We start from the raw sequence: 21,907 nt of genomic DNA, 5'->3' as shown, positions 1-21,907 counted from the left end.
CCCCGGCCCCCCGACCCCGGCCCCCCGGCCCCCCCGACCCCGGCCCCCGGCCCCCCCGGCCCCCGGCCCCCCGGCCCCCGGCCCCCCGGCCCCCGGCCCCCCGGCCCCCCGGCCCCGGCCCCCCCGACCCCGGCCCCCGGCCCCCCGGCCCCCGGCCCCCCGGCCCCCCGGCCCCCCGGCCCCCCGGCCCCCGGCCCCCCGGCCCCGGCCCCACTTCACGGTTCAGAAATGGAAGCAGTGTGCGCGGCTCCCTCAGCCGGTCGCACCCGCCGCGTGCGGGCGCCAGGGAAGGCGAGGGGCCCCGGGGGCCCGGGGGCTCGTCACGCCTGGGGTCCTGAGCCTGTGGTTTCAACATGGGGGGGGGTCCCCCACGGAAATCTGAGCGTCCCCGCGTTTTGCGGAGTGGAAACATTTGAAAAACCGTATTTATCCTCGTACGAGAAGGCGGGGGGGCTGCGCGCAGGGATGCGGGGACAAGCGGGTCACCCCGCGCTGGCAGCGGGGCGCCTCCCCGCAGGGCCCCCGGGCCGCCCCTCACCCCCAGGAGCCCGGGTGCGGAGCCCCCCGCCCCGCGCTCCCGGGTCACGAGGCGCCCCGGGCTGACAGGAAGCCCCGCCCCCGCCCCCGCCCGCTTCCAGTCTGGGGGGCTCCCCCCGCCCCCCCCGGGAGGTCCCCGAGATCCGGGCTGGGGGCGGGGTGACGCGGCTCCCGGGGCCGCCGCCGCCGCCGAGAAGGGCCGGGGCCGGGGCCGGGGCCCCAGGAAGCCGGCCGGGCCGCAGCCGCCCGCGGCGCATGCGCCGCGCTCCCTCCCCGGCCTCCCCCGTTCCCGGGCGGAGTGGGTCGGTCCGCCGGGGGCCCGGCCGGGGGCCGTACCATTGCGGCGCGGGGGGCGGGGGGGAGAGGGCGGCGCCTGCGCGGCCCCCCCGCGGCGCGTCGGGCCACTCCCTCCTCCGCTCGCTGCTGGCTCGGCTGCGGGAGCCGCTCGGGAGCGGCGCGGGGCGCGGGGCGCGGGGCGCGGAGCGGGCGCGGGGCGCGGAGCGGGCGCGGCCCCACAGCGGCGGCCCCGGCGGAGCCTCGGGCCCAGGCGGCCCCGGCGGCCCAGGCGGCCCCGGCGGTCCGGGCGGCCGCGCGGCGCTGGGTGTGGCCGGGCCTCGGGGCGGCCCCGGGGCTATGAGCCGCGGCTAGAGAGCGCGGGCGGCGCGGCCAGGTGAGCCCCTCCCCCTCCTGCCGCCCCCTCCCCTGCATTCCTCCTCGGCCCATCCTTCCTCTTCCCTCCTCCTCCTCCTCCTCCTCTTCCCCTCCTTTTTCCTCCTCTTCCATTCCTCCTCTGCCCGTCCTTCCTCTTCCCTCCTCCTCCTCCCTTTTCCTCCCCTTCCACTCCTCTTCTGGCCCTGTCCTTCCTCTTTCCCTCCTCCTCCTCTTCTCCTCCCTTTTCCTCCCCTTCCACTCCTCTTCTGGCCCTTTCCTTCCTCTTTCCCTCCTCCTCCTCCTCTTCTCCCTTTTCCTCCCCTTCCACTCCTCTTCTGGCCCTGTCCTTCCTCTTTCCCTCCTCCTCCTCCTCTCCTCCCTTTTCCTCCCCTTCCACTCCTCTTCTGGCCCTTTCCTTTTCTTTCCCTCCTCCTCCTCCTCTTCTCCCTTTTCCTCCCCTTCCATTCCTCTTCTGGCCCTGTCCTTCCTCTTTCCCTCCTCCTCCTCCCCTCCCTTTTCCTCCCCTTCATTCCTCTTCTGCCCCTGTCCTTCCTCTTTCCCTCCTCCCCTTCCACTCCTCTTCTGGCCCTGTCCTTCCTCTTTCCCTCCTCCTCCTCTTCTCCTCCCTTTTCCTCCCCTTCCACTCCTCTTCTGGCCCTGTCCTTCCTCTTTCCCTCCTCCTCCTCTTCTCCTCCCTTTTCCTCCCCTTCCACTCCTCTTCTGGCCCTTTCCTTTTCTTTCCCTCCTCCTCCTCCTCTTCTCCCTTTTCCTCCCCTTCCATTCCTCTTCTGGCCCTGTCCTTCCTCTTTCCCTCCTCCTCCTCCCCTCCCTTTTCCTCCCCTTCATTCCTCTTCTGCCCCTGTCCTTCCTCTTTCCCTCCTCCTCCTCCTCTTCTCCTCCCTTTTCCTCCCCTTCCACTCCTCTTCTGGCCCTGTCCTTCCTCTTTCCCTCCTCCTCCTCTTCTCCTCCCTTTTCCTCCCCTTCCACTCCCCTTCTGGCCCTTTCCTTTTCTTTCCCTCCTCCTCCTCCTCTTCTCCCTTTTCCTCCCCTTCCATTCCTCTTCTGCCCCTGTCCTTCCTCTTTCCCTCCTCCTCCTCCCCTCCCTTTTCCTCCCCTTCATTCCTCTTCTGCCCCTTTCCTTCCTCTTTCCCTCCTCCTCCTCCTCTTCTCCCTTTTCCTCCCCTTCCATTCCTCTTCTGCCCCTGTCCTTCCTCTTTCCCTCCTCCTCCTCCTCTTCTCCCTTTTCCTCCCCTTCCACTCCTCTTCTGGCCCTTTCCTTCCTCTTTCCCTCCTCCTCCTCTTCTCCTCCCTTTTCCTCCCCTTCCACTCCTCTTCTGGCCCTGTCCTTCCTCTTTCCCTCCTCCTCCTCCTCTTCTCCCTTTTCCTCCCCTTCCATTCCTCTTCTGCCCCTGTCCTTCCTCTTTCCCTCCTCCTCCTCCCCTCCCTTTTCCTCCCCTTCATTCCTCTTCTGCCCCTTTCCTTCCTCTTTCCCTCCTCCTCTTCTTCTCCCTTTCCCTCCCCTTCATTCCTCTTCTGCCCCTGTCCTTCCTCTTTCCCTCCTCCTCCTCTTCTCCTCCCTTTTCCTCCCCTTCCACTCCTCTTCTGGCCCTGTCCTTCCTCTTTCCCTCCTCCTCCTCCTCTTCTCCCTTTTCCTCCCCTTCCATTCCTCTTCTGCCCCTGTCCTTCCTCTTTCCCTCCTCCTCCTCCCCTCCCTTTCCCTCCCCTTCATTCCTCTTCTGCCCCTGTCCTTCCTCTTTCCCTCCTCCTCCTCCTCCCCTCCCTTTCCCTCCCCTTCCATTCCTCTTCTGCCCCTGTCCTTCCTCTTCCCCCCCCCCTCCTCCCCTCCCTCCTTTCTCCCCTTCCATTTCTCCTCCCTCTCTTCTGGCCCCGTCCTTCTTCATTTCCTCCTCCTCCTCCCTCCTTCCCACCCCCTTTTCCTCCCCTTCATTCCTCTTCTGCCCCTTTCCTTCCTCCTCTCTCCTCCCCTCCCATTCTCTTCTGGCCCTTTCCCTCCTTCCTTCCCTCCCCTTTCCCTCTTCTTCCTCCAGCAGTTTTTCCCAATTCCATGACTCTGAGGAGGTGGCAGGGCCCATGGGGGCCTTGGAACCAGCCCATCCCTTAGAACCCTGGGAGGGATCATCAATCCATAACTAAGAGGGACCCCGGGCAGCTGGGGCACAAGAGTGGGTGCAGGGCTGGGTGTCGGGGCAGAAAGTCCCTGAGCCACCAAGTCACCTCCTCTCTGCCAGCCTCAGTTTCCTCACCTGTAAAGTGGGGAGAATAATAGGATCTACCTCCCAGGGTTGTTATAAAGAGCAGAGGAGATCACAATAATGCCAGGCTCACAGTTGGAGTGAACTCAATGGGTGCTTAATAATTGCTTATTCTCTCCCTTTGGGGGACTGGCGATAGGATAACTTTGCAAACATCAGTATTGGGAATAAAGGTTCTGGGTTCTAATCCCTATTTTGCAACTTGAGAAATCACCAGACTTCAGTTTCTCCCAGCTGTAAAATGAGGGACTGAGGGCTGGGCTAGATGGCAGCTCTGGGCCCTCATTTTACATATGCAGACACTGAGGTCCTAAAGGCAAAAGGACTTTCCTGAGGCCGGGCCACACCAGGCCACCCCTACACACAAGGGGTTTTTCAATTTTTGCTTGACTGCCTCTGTGCAGCCCCTTAATGCAGTCTGATTTGGGATCATTTGAGGAATCTTGGCTTTTTTTCCTTATAGTAAATCTAAATCAGCTTTTGTCTGTATTGTCTCAGCTGATAGAATGTAAAATCCCTAAAGAGACACACACACACACAATTTTTCTGCTTTTTTTTTAATCCTATTATTTAATGGGCACCCAAGCTGGTAGAACATCAATAAATGCATTTCACTTCTAATCCTGACCTCCATCATAACTCTTTCCCATTGAAGCCTTACTTGAAGATTTTTGTCCATGACCCCTCCAGAGTTTTCTCCTCTTCTCTAGGTTAACCGTTCCAAGTTCATGCAACAGACCCAGTGTGATTTCCAGGCCCCAGTTGTCCTTCTCTGGACTTTTTACAGTTTATCAAAGGCCATTCCAAAATGAGGTGCCCATGTGGTCTGTCTGGCGTGTGAGGCCTTCAGGAGGAGCATCATCACCTCTCTAGTCATAGACACTGTCTTGATAAAGCTGAGAGTTGCATTAGGGTTTTTCCCTTGCTATGTTAAACTTTTGGCTTGTAATTAAGTTTATTTTGTACTAAAACCTCCTTTTTCCGGTGCCCTTATCCTTCCTGCTGAGCTTCCTCCTTTTCCAGGAGATGTCATCGGGGCTGTTGTCCTTAACCTCTGATGGATCTGGAGGAAGGAAAGTTTTGTCTGCTCTTTGGCCAGGAGGTCTCCACTTCTCTAGTCCTTATCTTCATATATAGAGCAATCATTGGATAACATATTGATTCCATGTGTGCATTTGAGCATATTGGTACATGGATCCAACTCATCTTTATTGTGTAGTAAAAAGAAAAATTGACTGAGTTCTATTCCTGGCTTTGTTTCCAATTAGCCGTGGGACCGTGGACAAATTATTTTTCCTTACCGGGTCTCAGTTATCTCATCTGGAAAATAGAAGGTTGGTTGCTACATTCCTTCCTACTTCTAGATCCTGTGATTCTCTGACTTTCTTTCTCTTCCTATGTTGACTTCCTTTTTGTGTGTGTTTAAGGGTGCTCTATTCAACTTGCATCTTGAGATTAGGACTTGGGTTTCTGCTTTATTTCCTGTCTTCTGCTATCCTGATGTGAGAAAAACAGCATCACAGATTTAGAGTTTAGAAATAATCTAGTCCATGCCTATTCTCTTACAAATAAGGAAACAGGACCAGAGAAGTCCAGGTCACATAGTAGCAGAGATAGTGTTTAAACCCAGATTTTCTGACAGTAAAGTTATATATTTTTTTCCATTATACTATGCTCTGCTGTTTCTCCACACCCCCACTACCCTCGAATCATATATTTTGCTTATTGCTTTTGTTATATTATCTGCAGGTTTGGGCTTTGGTCTCATAAATGATCCCTTTCTCCAGGAGAACGAGAAAGAGAGGGAGGAGACTGACTCATTGTCTTTGTGTGTGTATACATAGTAAATCGATCCTTAGATATGAGTGCTGTGTATAGTACCTTTTTCTTAGAGACCAATCTAGCATAGGTACCCTTTCATTACCATTAGATGGTTCTTGAATATTTAAAGTTAGGGTTGAGAAATGGAAGGGAAGAAAAAAGGAGGGGAGAAGGAGTGGAGGGAGAGGAAGAAGGGCAGAAGAGGGAAAGAAGGAAGGAGGGGAGAAGTTCATGAATTCAAATCTAGACTCAGACACTTAGTAGCTGTGTGAACCCTGGGTTAGTCACTTAACCATGGTTGCCTCAATTTCCTCATCAATAAAAGGAGCTGGAGAAGGAAAATGGCAAACCATTCCAGTATCTTTGTCCCCAAAATTTCAAAATGGAATCATGAAGAGTGGTTCATGACTGAAATGACTGAACAACAAAAATTTGTTTAAAAAAAACAGGCAGAAGGGAAATACATTAATAAGCCACATAAAAGCAGCTTTGTACAAGTCAACAAATATTTTCTAGATGGATAATTAAAAATGATATCAGTGATATCAAATCAAAATATTTCTTCAATGATAATTCCTATACATTGAGAACATTAGGTTCTTAGCCCAGGCTAAATGGGATTACTTTTGAAAAAAATAATTTGATGACCATTTCAGTATAAGCAGTTTCCTTTGTCATTCTACATACATTTAAATAATCTCAATTAAATAATAGAGAAAGAAAGAATCACTAGCCAAAGGACTCTGACACTCAAATTTTAGAACTCCTGGTCTAGAGAGTTTTCTAGAAATACTACTGGATTTTAAAAGGTTGTTTGTTAATGAAGAAATTGTGTATTGAGAAGTTATTTTCCTTTCTTTTTTTCTGTTCATGACTTAACATTTTTTCCCCTCCTCTCCGTTAATGCATCACTGCCATAAACTTTTCTATTTCCTGATTCAAAGTAGGGTTTATGAAGAAAACAAACAGGTTTTTACTTGTGCTAATACAGAGGTAAGCCTTTGCTAATGTGGCTTTTTTTTTTTTAAGGTAAATGAAGACAGAGTTGGGTTCCTCTACCCCCCCCTTAAATCTGCATTCTATTGAGATGACTGGATTTGGAAATAATCAGTATATGATTACCAGAATAAACAGCCTTCTAACCCTCATCTTCCCAGGTTTATGAATTGAGATTGAGACAGGTCCTTTTATCTTTCCAATCTTTGGAAGTCATTTTAGTGGAGAAGTCATATTTTGAAAGCTGTTTTCCTGATTCTTAAAATTATGTACAACTATAAAATATAATCCCTGTGCTTTTAGGCCCTTTGACAAGACATATTTTCAAATTTTGTTTTAAAAATAACTTGTGTGTGGGAGTTCAGCCATGTTCATTCCAACTAGAGTGGAGAAATTCTGCCTTGCATAATTGAGTTGTGGTTTTTAAGTGACACTTTTCTTCCTTACTACTCCTAGATTCTTGAAATGTTATTTTTCATCAATTAACTGAGCCCTTGTTGCAGACATAGACCAAAAATCATAGTTTTCCATAAGTATTTGTTTCTCCTAGTGCAGTTCATTTGGAGATCAATTTAAAGAAGTATAAGAAACTTCTAAATGGTACCTAAGGCTCAGAATAATAAGTTTAGCCATCATGATAACGTTCTATTTATGTTTTAACGCCCTTCATTGTTTACTTTTTTAAAAAAATTATATATACATTTGTAAAGTTGGTTATGATGAATATAGGTTCTTAGACACAAAAATAGATAAAGCATATATCTAGGACCACTAAATGAGAAATTTGATAACTTTCTTTTTAAATCTGTGGAATTGATTTTCTTAGCAGGACTAGGGTGTGGTGAAAGTTTAAGATGTATCAGAGTTATTATTTTGTTATTTTTTTGCTAAAAATAGGCATTTGAACTTATTGAAGAGTTAGTATAATTAGGACTGGGCTAAAATTGACTACATTGTTTTGCATGGTTGCAGATTGTGTTTAGATAACAAAGTATTTCTGTAAGAATCTTTTACTGTTGAACCTAGAATGAATGTATAACTTTGTCATGGCTATGTCCATTAGAAGTGTGATAAAGGAGAGATGTTATAAATTGGTGTTCTTCTTTAAATAGAATATAAGTTCCTTGAGGGCAGAAACTTTTCATTTTCATCTTTGTACTGAAAAGTTGTTCGCACAGTCTCCTTTGGCCTCTCAGGTCCTGGTGAGGGAACGTTATTTGCAAATAGGATGGGTACCTGCTCTGCAATTTATAGTCTTCACTTCTCATCCAGCCCTGTCCTGACTGTTAGGTAGGGGTTCCCTCTCCACTGTACCACTGTTCCTCTCCATACTTATTGGTTGATTGATTGCTAGGTTCCCTCCCCTTTCCTTAATGGTTCATTTATCCTCTGGACAAGTAGGCAAAAGAACCTGAGGAAACACATGGTGTCAGCACAGTAAAGACTGGTTTGGGGACAGTGTATGGCAGTGGAAAAGCCTTGCCTTCTTTCTTTGATACTTAAACTTTGGTTAGCCTTTATGACAGACTAATTATCAAATTTCTAGTGTATTGTCAAGATTAATTTTCTTCTCCTAAAAGTTATTCAATATTATGAAACAATGGATAATATTTTACCTATTGTACAAAAATAGTTAAATAAATGTGTACAAACCAAAATAGCTGTCTATCATCGTAGTTGTGCTATTGAATTTTATTTCATGGATATGTAAATTTGGAAGCTTTTATTGACTCAAATTTCCTTTCTAGAATTTTTTTTCCCCTCCCAATTACTTGATGAAATCATCTTAGGGACATCAGAATTCTTTTGTGTGCCTGCTCTCATATTGGGAGAGGACAATTACTGAAATTGGTTCAATGACATTGACCTTGAATTTTTATGGAAACTATCCATAGGACATTGATTACTTATTTTTTGTAGTGTATATGCTGAAAATTATTCTCAAGTCATATTTTCCAAGCTTTAGTCTACAGAATCTTGGTGTTCCAAATTGTGAATGAGTTCCGTGAGACTTTTAATGCTAGTAAAATTTCATCCTCTAAAAATTAAATATTAACAAACATTATCAAAAATACTTATAGCAACTTTTTTTGATGTTAAGAAACTAGGCTTGATTTAACCCTTTCTTGCTCCAGAATTTCCCAATTTTCTTATCCTTTATTAACCAGGAGATTATTACATATCCCTATCCCCTGTTCCCTCCTCCTCTCAATCAGCAAATATTCTCCATTCGAGTCAAGTGTCCCATCGCCAAATTTGTTTGAATAAAATAATATAGTAACATTGTTCTGTACATAGTAAATTTGGCTGATAGGCTTTTGAGTATATCAGATTTACAATTGTCTTATTAATAGGAATTTTATTGCTTAGACTAAGAGGAAGAATTGTAGGTAGAGTCTAGGTCTCTCTGGTCAAGGGCAGTGGACAGTAACTAATCTAAGAACAGATGTCAGAGACAAACTCTTCAGGCTCACAAACTGTTTGGTTTCTTAATGGTATTGGACTGTCATCAAAGTTTAGAGCCAGGGGCGGCTAGGTGGCACAGTGGATAAAGCACCAGCCCTGGAGTCAGGAGTACCTGGGTTCAAATCTGGTCTCAGACACTTAATAATTACCTAGCCGTACCAGAACCCACTTGTTGGATCAGGAATGTGTGTTATGTTCTCTCACCTTGTATATAAGAAAGACCTATTTAGTGCTTTTACTATTTGAAAGGAAAAGAAAGCAATGTGTCTGGTGATGGGGGTCAATAGCATGGAGAGGCAAAAGTCTCATTATGCCATTAGGCATCTAAAAATTGCCAACAATGATAATACCTTTGCATTGGTATTATCTTTGCTAGTCACTGAAAAGGTCAACAATCCTTCCTGCAGTGTATGCATGATGAAGATGTTCCTTGATTGGTAGCTGCATCCCTTGTTATTTGAAGCTTCACCACTTTGTCTTGCTGCTTGAATGAATTTAAAGACTTAATATCATTTTTTATTACGTTCTTCATGTGGTCTGCTGATGTTTACCAGCATTCATACAATTCTTTAAAATTTTCGCTTTTGTCTGACCCTATTTTACTGTCTATATAGTAGCTATTTGTCCAATTCTCAGCAGCTGTATTCGGTTAGGTCTAAGTAAAATGGTGAGGTTTGTTTTTTTTTTTCTCCAAGAATTCCATTTCCCTATAGAGTTTATTTTGCAAAAGCACAAATACTTATTTTTAAATCTTTATATCTCAAAGCTCCTACTTAAATGTATATTCTGATTGTTTTTTCTTCCTCATAAAAATATACCTCTTAGGTAATCAAAGAAACTTAATTCATTATTACATATTAATTTAAAAAATTTTAAGATATTGTTAGGGCATAGTGGATCAATAGTCCTCCAACAACAAAAGGGATTTAAAGCATTTTAGTGACAAAATATCGTAAAGCAAGGGATATTCATTGTGGGATTCTGGCATGATGGTAAGCAGATGAGGGAATATTTTGGTCCTTTCCAGTTATGGTTTCCTTTCTATTCTGCCCACTCATAAGGCTAGCATGGCCATATTGTAACATATTTGTTTGAATTCCAATAGACCTGTTGCAGAGTTTCCTGTCTGGCCCATCATTTAACATTTTATTTAGGTTTTTGTTTTTGTTTTTGTTTTGCAAGGCAGTGGGGTTAAGTGGCTTGCCCAAGGCCACATGGATAGGTAATTATTAAGTGTCTGAGGCCGGATTTGAACCCAGGTACTCCAGGGCTGGTCCTTTATCCACTGCACCACCTAGCCACCCCCACCATTTAACATTGAATATGAGAGTGAAACTGTTAAAAAACTTCTCAGTAAGTTAAAAAGTAGCATTGTTGAGTTTCCTAAACTCTTATTTCATTTGTCTGCCCTCTTGTGGAGGTAATAATAACAACAAAATGACCAAAGTTAGGGAAAGGAGAAAAATGGAATAAAAAACAAGAGGTAAGATTGATTACTAAAACATAAGAATAATCAAGAGTTGACTAATTTCACTTTGTTTTAGACAAATTGATCATCATGTAAGTAAGAAAGAAGAAAAAGGAAATCAGATTTGGAATAAAAGTTTTTTAAAAAGTCAATTTAATGTCAAAATACTTTAACTACATGCAATAATTGCTGCTTAAATATACTTTTAATATGGAGTGTTTTTATCATTCATCAAAATTCCCCTTTCAGAACAAGTAATATTCCTAATAATATTGTAGAAGACAGTTGAACCCTATTATTATAATGGTTAATTTTTGACATGACATAAACTGTCTTCATGAGCACAGTTTTATATGAGTCTGCCATCACATAGACTAGCCAGTAAAGTAGATTTTCTCTAGTAACAGTGCTTCCAGTTTATTTCTATAAAAATAATTTTCTCCCCAGATATCTAAAATTAAGAGATGGTTACAACCATTTTGAAGGAGGAAACTGAAGTTATTTTAGAATAGAATTTGTAGTGTTTTCTTATATTTTCCTCTCCCCCCATGTTTTATTTGAATGTTCTCATTACTTATCTTAGAAATTTATTTCTCATTTAATCTTTGCACCCTTCCTGACTATAATTCTATGGCTTGGGTCATAGCATGTTAAAATACTCTTTGTATGGTTGTCAGCAGTCTTGAAAGTGCTCATTCTCGATCCTCATTCTCTTTGACTTCTCTGCATCTTTTAACTCTGCTGATAGCCTTATCCTCCTTGATAGTGCCTTTTCTGGGGTTTTGAGGATCCCCTCTCTAATTCTCTGATCATTCCTGCTCTTTCTCCTTTGCTGAATCCTCATCCAAATCATGCCCTCTAACTATGGGTGTCTGTCAGGGTTCTATCCTGGGCCCTTCTCTCTTTGCCCTCTGGTGATCTCATCAGCTTCCATGGTTATAATTACTGTCTCAAATTATGCTCAAATCTACATGTCTTGTCCCAACTCTCTGTTTACTGCCAATCTTGCTTTTTTCATCTCAAATATCTCATCTCAGTTATCTCAAATAGAATATCCAGTTGCCCCCTAATTTTTTTCTTAGTTAATAGTATTTTATTTTTTTTAATTATATGTTAAGATAGTTTTCAGAATTCATTTTTGTAAGATTTGGGGTTCTGGGGGCAGCTAGGTGGTACAGTGGATAGAGTACTGGCCCTGGAGTCAGGAGGACCTGAGTTCAAATCCAGCCTAAGACACTTAATAATTACCTAGCTGTGTGGCCTCGGGCAAGTCACTTAACCCCGTTTGCCTTGCAAAAACGTAAAAAAAAAGATTTTGGGTTCCAAATTTTTCTTTCTCCTTTCTTTCCTCCCCCACTTCTCCAATAAAGCAAATAATGCATGCAGTAGCTACCTTAAACTAAACATATCCAAACAGTTCTCTATCTTTCCCCCCTCCCTCCCCTAAGTTCTCTCATCCTTCCCCTGCTTCCAGTTGTCTGTTACTGGAGAAAACAACAGTTTCTTTCTAGTTTTTCACCATGAGTCCTTCTAGTTCCTCACTATCTTATCCCCCTAACATAGCCAGTCAATAGTCAAGGCCTGCCAGATTCACCTTTGCAGTGTTGTCTCTCTAAGCTCCCTCCTCTCCTGTGATGCTGACCCCACTCTGGTGCAGACCCCCATGACCATTGCTACTGAGCCAGCCTGTCTTATGTCTCTCCAGGTTGGCCCATCCTTCATCGGACATCAGAGGGATTACTCTATAAACTCCAGGGGCTCTCTAGTGCCTTCAGGATCAAAGATAGAATCCTGTGTTTGGCATTCACAACCCTTTATAACCTAATCTCCTGCCTTTCCTCTTTTTACTTTCCTTCCTCATTTCTTTATCCAGTGACATTGACCCTCTGCTTGTTTCATGTATAAGACCCCCCCCCATCTCTCAGTTTGGGGCATTTTCTCTTGTTCTTCCTCCTCAACTCCACCCCACTGATTTTTCTGACTTTCTTTGGTTCCAACTAGAATCTTCTCTAGGAACCCTTTCCCAGCCTCTCTTTATGCTAGTAGTGCCTTTGTTCTGTGCATTATTTTCTACTTAGACTGTATATAGTTTGTATATATTGGTTTGCATGTTGTCTCCCTCGTTAGGTTGTGAACTCTATCAGAGTCAAACACCTTGGCCATGCCATCTCAAAGAATGTTCTCCCCCCCCCCCACTTTAGTGTTGAGAGTTTTTTCTGATTCTTAGCTGCAACTGCCCACATTGCTCATGTTTCACCACTGAACTTTTCTTTGCTAATGTAACTCAAGATTTGGGGGAAGGTATTTTTGTTTGAGAAAGTCTATCAAATAGACTAATAGAGTCAAACAAAAGGACAGCTGTGAAGGACTTCTTTACTTTCAACTCTGTGGGAGATGGCTCAGCAGTTAGAGATCAACTTAGACGATGAGAAAGTGGAGTTGAGATCTGTGACCACTTGCCCAAGACCATATAACTACTTAGCATTGGGACAAGCCTCTAAATTCATAGGTTTTCATGTTCACTTGTAGTAGACAAAAAGTTATGTTAGTGAATCTTGCCAGATGCAGCACGATGATATTCAATGACACTCCGTTCCATTATGTTTAGTAAGAGCCTACTGTGGGCAGGGCCCTGTGCTAAGCCCTGGTGAGGTCCCCACAGAAAGGAAGCTGAGGGGGGGGACTAGGGATACATTGTTTAGTGGAAGGGAAGCCCAGCAGAACTTTGGTGGAGAATGGGGAACTGGATCTGCGACTTCCATGGCTGTGAGGATTCTTCGGCCATCTCATAGCAAGGGTAGGACTATCCCTGCTGCCTTCCTATGTGAATAAGCTTAGATAGCACTTTTTATGTAACATTTTTACATACTCCTCACAATTTGAGGCAGTCGGTACTACTATTATCCCTGAAGCAGGATTGACCCTCAGGTCTTCCTGATTCCTGGCCTGTGCTCTGTCCACTCCACCACCACGTAGACACCCTCTTATTAGTTGGCCAGAGTAGCCATACTCATTTTCTCCTGATGTTACAACAGAACCAGTGGAACATGTGGACTCTCATTGGTTAGTTCTATACCTGGTCTCACCACTTGAATAGCCAGCCTTTACCTTCCGAGATGTCTTGGATGACATCCTTTTCCACACTTCATAATTCCTTGTTTGTAATTTGTTAGCATCCTACTTTACTTGCTGGCCTTGACCTCAGACTCTGAACCGGTCACCTCACCTCCATTTGCCTCCATTTCCTCATCTAGTATCTCTACTAGAGTGCCTCCCTCCCAGGGTTCTCATGAGAATGGGAGGAGAGGATGAGATGCAGACAGAGGACACCTGACACTGAACCAGTGACATCTGAGATGGTCCAAATGTCCAGGGACATTCCTGGCCTGTAGGAGAACTTCAGATGCTCATTGGGGCATCCTCATCCACATGTTTTTTCCTATGCATTTGGTTAGAATTTTTAAACAGCCATTGGTGACATTCAGGAGGCTGTGTCATATTCCTGAGCTTGATCTCATCACATGTCATCCACAAACATAGCAGCACAGGCAAGGTTTGACCTTCACACAGTCTTGGGAACCAGAGGGTTATCAGACAAAGGTCCCTTGTAGCTTTTCAACATTGCCACAAGCTGTACCTGTTGAGGGAGGGTGTTTGACAGAGTTTTGTTTTACTGAATTCAATGAATTTTTATATTATATATAATATATGTAATGTAAATATACATAAAAACATGTAACAATTATATTATGTATATTATATATATATATATAAGCAAAAAAATGGGGAGGTTAGGAGTGGAAATGTGGGTGATGTAAAAAAATGACAATAAAATTTTCAAAAGGAGTTTGATTGATAATGTTGAGATGTGAAGCGATACCCTGTCCAGGTCTTAAACTGGCACTGCCAAGATATTAAAATTACAAGAACATCTAAGGATCAGATAAATTATCTATGAAAGTTTAATGGAAAAACAGAAAGGAAACACTATTTGATATAGTGTTGGGCCAAGCGCCCTTTCCTAAGGAAGCAGAGTATCATTCTTCTCAAACACACAATGAGGTGCTACTCTCAGGGAAATCTACCAGACTTAAATTCTCTACATCTTTCAGGCAGATGATAAAGATGTCGTCAGCTGTAGAATATTACTTGAAAAAAAGAAAACTTGCCAGTTCCCTTCAGATACTCTCATCAAGGATGCCTTATGTGTACATATATTATTCTTCGAAAACATTTCTATAGCTGGAAAAATAGGCATCTGGGTTTCTAGTTACAGTGCCTTTTAGAGGTAATAATTAAGTCTAGTTTTTCCCATGACTTTGGTACCTTTCCTTTCACACACTTTGAGAAATGCTCTTTTAATATCCTAACTGCCAGCATACCCTCTCCTCAATGTACACTTGATCTTCTCTGGCTGCTCTTGGTGTCATTAAGCTGTTTTCCTCCAATCTCATTCTCCTTTCAGTGCCATTTCCACTTGTTTAGTTTAATTTAGTCAACATTTACTCAATACTGTTGTCCTGGTGATTTGCTCAGTCCAAAGATGGAAAGACATAACTGAACAGTCCTGCCTTCAAGGAGCTTATTTTCTCTTCTGTAAGCACACTCATGTTCAAACCCTTTATCGACCTTGAGACTGAAAGAGGTTTCTTTTTGCTTGTATTTTCTGCCTTTGGTCTGTTTTCTTTCTTACAACTTCATCCTTAATACCCTTAGAATAATTTTGTTTATATCGATCTCTCCTCTATTCTTTCTTTAAACTTTCTTTTTTTCTTTATAGGTCTTTTTTGTTACTGTTTTATGAGGCTCTAGTGATTATAATCTTCTGTCATTTTACCCTGAAGGATTGTACAAATGAGAATATCCTAAACTTTCATGACCCTGGGCTTCCATATCTCTTTACTTGGCAAAAAGAGATAAGAATGTTTGTTGACTGAAACACTCCCCCCCTACTCCTTTAATTTAATTTCATTGTATGAAGTTGCTATAATTGATGTCTATATCATACCCCTTCCCCCCCTTTTTTATCAATAACTTATTTCAATAGTTAAAGTTGGGGTGTTCCCTCCCATCTCTCACAATTTTGTTCTTTAACTTTGTAAAAACTTTGATCTCTATTACACTAAGTTGCTGTTCTGTACACAGGCATATCTGTGACAAGTGATTTTCTAACTGGTAAAATAGTAATTTCATTTTTTGTGCTTGTTGCAATGCAATCCAATTCTTTTTTTTGAAGATGGTACTTATGATGCTTCAGGAGCATTTCCCTCTTTCACTTTTTTTCTTTAATGTAACACCATTGTATTCTTAAACAATTTTATCCATTTTTATCAAACTCTACCTTTTCATTGAAAGAATGACTCAAAGTATAAGTTGATTTAATTTGAAGGAAGTTAATTGAATTTTTCTTAGAATTTTTTCACCTCTAAATTCTCTGTGACAGAGAAATTAGGCCACTAGGTAGTATAGTAGATAGAAGGCTGGTGTTGGTCAGAAAGACTTTACCTTTGACACTAACTTTAGGATCCTGGGCAAGTCTAATCTCTCATCTGTAAAATCAAGACGTTTGGAATCAGCGACTTCAATATCCCTTCCACCTCTAAATATTATTCCAGCAATTAGATTGGAACTATTTAACAAAGAGAATTTATTAGTGGATTTTAGATGAGTTCAAGAGAATAGAGCTAAAAATGCATTGACAAATTTTAGCAGTAGGGTTCCGGAAGAATCAGTATTGAGACTGTTCTTAGTTTAAGAGCCTGTAACAGAGAAGTAGAGGAAGAGAGGAACTGGCTTTACAAATGTGTTTTAAGCTTTGCCAGTTATAAAATGCCAAACTCTCTCTTATTCCGTATTAGTGGCATAAAAGTGACAGGTGAATGATGAGTTAGGAAAATAATCTAAACTGTATTTAGTATATAGACTCTGAAGTCCTAAGAAGCACCTAGAAATCTCATATATTTCCCTGAGAGTAGCACCTCTGTGTGTTTGAGAAGAATGATACTCTGCTTCCTTAGGGAAGGGTGCTTGGGGGGAACAAAATTATTCCAACACTATATTCCAGTGTTTCTGTTTTTCCATTAAACTTTAATAGATAATTTATCTGATGTTTAGATGTTCATGTAATTTTAATATCTTGACAGTGCCAGTTCAGGAGGACTTGAACAGAGTATTGCTTCACATCTCAACATTATCAACCAACTTCCTTTTGAAAATTTTATTGCCATTTTTTTTAACATTGCCCACATTTCCACTCCTAACCTCTGCATTCTTTTGCCAAGTAAGCCATCCCTTATAACAAAGAATTAAAAACTTACTGATGTGTTGCCAAATCAGATGGTCTAGGAAGTGTTCTATACCTATAATTTCTATGTTCCTCCTGTCCCTCTCCCACAAAGAAAGAAAGGAGATGTGTTTTAGCATTTTTTTCCCCAGGGCCAAGATTCTTCATTAATTTACACAGTTCAGTTTCCTTTTTTGTTGTTTTGCATTATGTTGTTGTCATTGTATATATAGTTTTCCTGGTTCTGTTTATTTCATTCTGCATCAGTTCATATACTTCTCATACTTCTTAATTCTTCATATTTGTCATTTCTTATATAGGAATAATCCTACTGATAGTACATAAGAATCTACTATGTTTATGAATAAACCATGATTTGTTTAGCCATTCCTTAATTGATGGACATTTTTTCCCTGGTTCTTTGTTACTACCATTTATGCAGCTATAACTATTTTGGTATATATGGGGGCTTTTTGGGGGGGGCTAAGCTCCACTAATTACTTATTGGACATTTTATGTCTAACATATTCTGGAGACCTCTAAGACCTCAACATATCTAAAAATATTTTCCCCCAAATGCTCCCCTCCTCCAAACTTTCTTATTTATGCCATGTGCCCCTGGGTTTGTAATTTCAGCATTATCCTCAATTTCTTATTCTTGCTCCATCACTCTGGTTTTCATTCAGTTAATAAATCTTAGCATTTTTTGCTCCTCAACATCTCACATTAGACATACAGCTGCCACCTTAGTTTAGGCCTTATTATCTCTTTCCTAGATTATTGCTGCCACCTTCCAATTATTTTTCCTGCTCAAGTTTCTCCTCTAAACTCCTGCCAGATCATTTAAATGCAAATCATTCTATTCCTCTACTTAACAAAATCCCAGGGTTTCCTGTTGCCTTTAGAACAGGAAGACTTGAGTTCAAAGTGGGTGAGCCCAGGCAAGTCACTAAACCCCTCAGTCCTGTACTCTGGGTAACTCTCTTGGTACTCAAAGTTGTAAAGATTGTGTCTGTTTACATTAGTAGTTACACTAGCAGTTCTCTATATCTGTGAAAGCGCATGTCTGGACTAAAATAAAACTCAAATGGACTAATAGAATATTTGTGAGCATTCGATTTTTCTAATAATCACACATTTGAAATAATTCTCCTTTCAGTAAATCTTTTACTACTGTCTTGTAGATTTAAGTTTTTCAGAAGCAAAAAGAAATGTTGAGATCTTAAAATAGGGATTTTAGGAATTACTTGCTTTAGCATTAGTATAAAAATTACAAGTAGGTTAAAAAAAGCTTGTTTGATTATGGATTGATATAGCTATATACTGACTGACACAGATGCATAATTGTATGGGCCATAAAATGTTTCATTTTAGTACTAGTTCTGTCAGAATTTTAAAAGGGAGAGAGTAAAGGAAAACCATCTGAATTACACATCTGTGTGTGTGTGAGTGTGTGTTTTTAAAATTCATTTAACAAATTGGCTTGGATACAATGGTTCATTGGTATCATTCAAATTATCGTAACTGGTACTGCTCAGCTGTTTTTATAAAATGTCTGGATTTACTGTTTTCTTCCCAACTTCATAATGGTCTAACTATATGATGATATTTTAAAGTATATGGAATGCCATATTTGCTGGAAAATTTTTCCATGCAAAAGAAAAATATAAACTATATTAGGCAAGAAGAAATTAATATCTTTAAGAATTTGCATTTGCATTTTTCAGTTAACAGTTGGTCAGCCTGCTGAACTCCCTTTATTTACTCTTATATAGAAAATATGCCATTAATTTTCATATCATACTTTTGTCTTCATCTTTGTTTCAGAAACCGTGTTACTTGATGGCTCTCTTGTTTTTGGTTTTGATGTTTGTGTACTTCATCTTCAAACTCTAAAATTTAGTCTACTATTCTCACTACTAGTTCTCTAGTCCTGCCTCTGTCTTTGAATGTATGAATGTCACAGTGAATTTGTTAGTGGACTCTATAATTTTAATTTTAATTTAATTATTCTGATTTAAATTCAGTCTTTTTAGAAGCTAATTCTCTTGGATAAAGCAATTTCTTATATATTTTACTGTACTACTAACAAAAAAGGGGAGAGATCATCTCTACTCGGGTGTCTGCTCAGTTTCAGAATGATAGGGATATGCCAGAGAGGTTCCCAGGTAGAGCACCTGGAATGAAGAGCCCTGAGTCCATGTCTGTGGGAGAATGACTAGAGGAAATAGAGATGACTCACTGGGAAGATGATAGCTGTTTTTCAAGTATGTGAAGGACTTGTCATGTAGAAGAGGGATTGGATTATATGAAAATGGCAAACCAGCAAATTTAGGCTTGATGTCAAGAAAATTTCCTATTAGAATTGTCTAAGAGAGGAGTTTACCCCATCTTGAGGCAGCTCCTTGACCTCTGTGGCAGTGGCTGCATGAGCACTTGGGTGGACTGTAGTGGAGATCCATTTTTGGCAGCGGGGGCGGGGTGAAGGCATGATGGCTATTCCTTCCTAATCTCAAATTCTGTCGTTCTCCCCTCGAAGCTATAACTTCTGTTCAGAATCTCACTTCTCACCTGTCTGTTGTGTAATTGACCTTTCAAGTAATTCCCTTTTCCAATTCACCTTCCATACAACTACCAAAGAGTTATTATAAAGCTTCGATCTAACCGTGCTACTTCCTTCCTTGGTAAACTTCAGTAGCTCCCTATTGCCTTTAGACTCAAGTGCTGGGGGGCAGCTAGAAGGTACAGTGGGTAGAACACTAGCTCTGGAGTCAAAGTTAGCTCAGGAGTCATGGTAAGGTGGAGCACCCTCTGATGATCTCCCTGCTGCTCCACCTTCCCGACCTGCACAAGCCTCCAGGTGTGCCTGAAGCCTTGCCCAGGCCCCATGAAGGACTTGTAGGTCCTTTCCACCCTCACAATTGAATCTTCCAAATACGTTGCCTCTTCCTATTAGAATGTAAGCTTATAAGGTGTCTTAAAGTTGCAAAAGTACTGTGAGTTTAGTATCTTATTTGTTCCTCACAACAGCCTTGTGTAATATTATCCCCATTTTATATATGGGAAAATTAAGGCCAAGGGTAAATGACTTGCCCAAGGTCACACAGCTAGTATCTGAAGTAGCATTTGAACTCAGGTTTTCCTGACCACAGATTCAATACTATCCTTTGCCAGTCCATAGTGTGGAGATGGGCACCTAGTAAGATAAGACTGCTTTTTTATCCATTCAGAACCATCCACAATTTAGCTAAATAGAACTTTCTGTTTCTCATAACCAGACTTGTAGCCTTAAATGCCCTCTTATTCCTTCCTACTTTTTAAAATTTCTAGTTTCTTTCAAAGCTCAGCTTAAACACCAGCTCTCCCATAAGACCTTTCCTAATTCCCTCCCTCCCCCTCAACCCCATTACCTTTTAATTTGTTTATTTTTTATCTGTATATTTATATTTGTACACATTGTCTCCTCTTGTAAGTCCCTTAAGGTCAGAAACCAGCCATTTTATCCTTATGTCCCCACCACCTAGCCCAGGACTGAGCAGAGTGAGCACTTAAAAAATGCTTCTTGATTGATTGGTTAAAAAAAAAAGTCCATTTCCCTTGATTTCCTTCATCCTAGGAGTGAATAGCAAGTTTTGGAGGAGAAAACATCAGGCTGAGCTGGTGTGGCCTTGGAGCTCAAGAAGCTGAGTTTATAGATCACTTTGGGGAGGGATTGGAACTCATGACTCTGTTTTCTGGCTGGTTGCCCTGGCAGAAGGGTGTCTGTCTCACACACACACACACACACACACACACACACACACACTTTCTTCCTCATCCAAACAGAGCTGGCCCCCCCCCCCCGTGATGCTGTCCAGTGACCCCACTGCACCCCTGAAAGACTAGGACTGCCACTTTGCCCTCTTCTCCTCTCCCAAACAGTTAATTCAACAAAGATGTGTTTCACCAGGCTGCTGTGCGAATAGTGTTGAAGATATAAAGATGTTAAAAACCCAAAAACCAAAATCACAAAACCCAGTGCCGGCCTTTGAGGAGATTGACATTTATTGATCAAAACTGATTCACATAAAGATGTCAATCAGGCTTCACTCTCCCAGGGCTCCTTTGTATTGTAAGGAAGAAGTTATTATCTCTAGGTGGTCAGATGTAGAGAGAGAATTATTATTATCATTTTTATTTATTTTTTTATTTTTTTTTAGTTTTTGCAAGGCATTGGGGTTAAGTGGCTTGCCCAAGGCCACACAGCTAGGTAATTATTAAGTGTCTGAGGTCGGATCTGAACTCAGGTATTCCTGACTCCAAGGCCAGTGCTCTAATCCACTGCGCCACCTAGCCGCCCCTTGAGAGAGAATTATTTTAAAAATGCCTTCATTCTGTTCTCCCTTTATTTGGTCAATCAAGATGTGGGCAGTCCGTCCCCCATCACCTTGCTTAGAGATCCAGGAAATCTGTAAAAACGCAAAGAGAACCACAGTTGTAGAATTCTAGAATCTGAGTTGGAAGGGACTATGGAAGCCATTTAGATCAACTTACTGCATCTTTCCAGAGCAGCGATTGTTGGAACCCCTCTGTGATAAGAAGTCCGATCACCTTTCTTGGAGATGAATTTGGAGAAACCCATCACTTTCCTAGGCAGCCCAGTCAAGTTTGAATAGTTTTAATTGCTTCCTTTCATCACCTCTAAATCTGTTTGTTGTCTGTCCTTCCTTCTGGAAGAAGACCATGACATCAGGGAGGTGTTGCAGGGCTGTACAAAGTCACCAGTCTCACTTTCTCCTCTAGAGCCATTGGGTCCAGTGACCAGATATGAATCAGGACGACTAGAGATGGCCCCAGATGTTGGCCTTTTTAAGCTAAGATCATTCCCAGATCTCAGTTTGTCTAAGGCAAAGTCTACTTGGTAACTAAGGCTAGGTAAGAAATGAGGCAAGGGGCAGCTAGGTGGCTCAGTGGATAGAGCACAGGTCCTGGAGTCAGGAGTACCTGAGTTCAGATCTGGCCTCAGACACTTAATAATTACCTAGCTGTGTGGCTGCCTTGGGCAAGCCACTTAACCCCACTGCCTTGCAAAAAACAAAAAACAAAAAAAAATGAGGCAGAATGACTTCATTTATAGTTTAAAAAAAAATCTGGGAGGGATAGATCCTCAAAAGGTTTCTGGCCAAAATAGAAATAAATCACTATTTGCATTCATTTTGGGGTGGGAGGAGGGATGGAGGCTAAAAGGAAGCCTAGTGAGACCTGAATCTACTACCTTCAGGACTTAACACCTACGGCTTTGCCTTCTGGGACCAAACCTCTTTCATGAACCCTTCAAATACTTGCATTATCATATTAGATCTGAATCATTTTTCATTATTTTCTTCCCTTTCTCAGCAACAATAAAACACATTTAATAACTAACTCACACAG

At 42.5% G+C, this 21,907-nt stretch overlaps 1 protein-coding gene across 1 annotated transcript in view; it reads left to right on the top strand.

The window, feature by feature from the left end:
- Nucleotides 1-1,105: 1,105 nt before the first annotated feature.
- GNB4 (G protein subunit beta 4) overlaps nt 1,106-21,907 on the top strand; it is a 54,147-nt gene continuing 33,345 nt past the window's right edge. The window contains exon 1 of the mRNA XM_074190987.1: nt 1,106-1,207. The gene's annotated coding sequence lies outside the window, so the exon portion shown is untranslated. The remainder of the gene's footprint in view (nt 1,208-21,907) is intronic.

The sequence above is a fragment of the Macrotis lagotis genome, chromosome 6 (assembly GCF_037893015.1).
Source record: "Macrotis lagotis isolate mMagLag1 chromosome 6, bilby.v1.9.chrom.fasta, whole genome shotgun sequence".
Lineage (NCBI taxonomy): Eukaryota > Metazoa > Chordata > Mammalia > Peramelemorphia > Peramelidae > Macrotis > Macrotis lagotis.
Note: the sequence above shows the minus strand (reverse complement) of the source record. Positions and strands in the feature narration are given on the sequence as shown.